Here is a 1,800-nt window from a genome sequence, read left to right on the forward strand (position 1 = left end):
TGATGCAGGGCTTGATCCCAGGACCCTGGGATCATGGACCTGAGCCAAAAGCAGACGCTTAATGACTGAGCCAGCCAGGTGCCCCTCAAATAAATCAATCTTTAAAAAAAAAGAAAGAAACTATACCTAATAGAGTAGTAAGATAAATGTTAGTCACCATGACAAATCTGACATCTTATTATATATTCATTCAAAGAAATATCAGTTAGCAGTTGCCTCTAGTTTCCTGGTTTTAATGGAGTTAGATTTTATTTTATTTTTTAACACAAGATAATTCTGCTAAACAGAGCTTATGTCAGTGAATGGTAGAATTATGTAACACACCAATTCAGTTGTGTGTGTGTGAGAAAAATTAGATTTAGCTAGCTGGACTCAGTTTAGATAATCCCAATTTTGTTGGCAACATCCAAAGCATCATAGTCAGGAGCCAGTCAAACATAAGCCTTCTTCTCTCCATCAGGCCTGATCATGGTGTTGACCTTGGCCACTTCAGTGTCCTAGAGCTTCTTTACAGCCTGTTTGATCTGGTGCTTGTTGCGCTTGACATCCACAATGAACACAAGTGTGTTGTGCTCTTCTGTTTTCTTCATGGCTGACTCAGTAGTTTGGGGGATCTTGATGAAGGCATAGTGATCAAGCTTGTTTCTCCTGGGGGCGCTGTTTCAAGGCTCTTTGGTCTGTCTTCGGAGACACAAAGTCTTGGGTCATGGTAACATAGGTGACCTGCAGATTTTTTTTTTTTTTAATTTTTTATGACTGTGAACGCCTTTTAGCACCGCTTTCTTGACCTTCAAAGCCTTTGCTTTGGCTTCAGCTTTGGGAGGGGCAGGGGCTTCCTTCTTAGCTTTTGGGGCCATGTTCATAAAAGGGATTTCCAAGGCTCATTTCCAGGGGCTTAATTCAGTCTTAATTTCAGATGTATCATGTGCATCCTGATACTAATTTCCACATTGCTTCAGGCAAAATAAAAAGTTTGCTAGTTTGAAGAGTAAGGGAATCACTACATTTTTTTGTTTGTTTTCTCCCTATGTGCTTAGAAAGTTTTGAAATAGGAATTGGGCAAAACTTCACAACTCTGTTACCAAAAAAATATGAAAAACATCCTGTCTTTGGAAACTACACTTGTGGAAGTGCTGGAATTCATGTGACGATTCTTGAACTGGATATCTCTGTTATTTCTCCATTCTGAGTGGCAGTAGAATTCTTGATAAAATCATTAGCATGTTGGCTGATAGTATTTTCATTAGTTTTAAGGTGAAAATATAAATGTTTTAAGATATTATTCTAAATGTGTTTGAATAACTACAATGAAATTTTGTGAGAAGAAATTTGTAACAATTACATAAATGGTGCATCTTCATTTTTACACTTGATGTAAATGTGATGTTTTTCATATTTATATAGCAGGAATGGAGATGCTTTAATCATTTTGTGATTTTATTGAAGTACAGATCAGACATCTTACCTTGTGGAACACAAAATTTAAGTGACTGATCCCTGCTCTAGCAAGAAGGCTAATAATATTGCAATTACTAGGAGCTTTGTTTTATTCAATTGAAAAAAATCTGAAAAAAATTATTTTAAGCATTCTGAATCAGAACTTTGGTTCTTATCTTAAAGTGTTTTTCCCTACAGCCCTATTCTTAAGGAGAGGGAAATTATATTGAAACCAGAATTATGGTGAATATTTTCTCTTAGAATTGATTTAGAAGAAAGCAAATGCTGCTTAAGGAAAGTTATAGAGGAAAATAGCTAGCAGTAGTATTTGTTGCAATTTGGATCCAGTGCATCAGGTAACAA

General features: G+C 36.1%; 1 pseudogene; it reads right to left on the reverse strand.

Annotated features, from left to right (window-relative positions):
- Positions 1–377: 377 nt before the first annotated feature.
- LOC111153076 lies at positions 378–863 on the reverse strand (annotated as a pseudogene).
- Positions 864–1,800: the final 937 nt, after the last annotated feature.

Source organism: Enhydra lutris, unplaced genomic scaffold (assembly GCF_002288905.1).
Source record: "Enhydra lutris kenyoni isolate GAN:26980312 unplaced genomic scaffold, ASM228890v2 scaffoldscaffold30, whole genome shotgun sequence".
NCBI classification, from domain to species: Eukaryota; Metazoa; Chordata; class Mammalia; order Carnivora; family Mustelidae; genus Enhydra; species Enhydra lutris.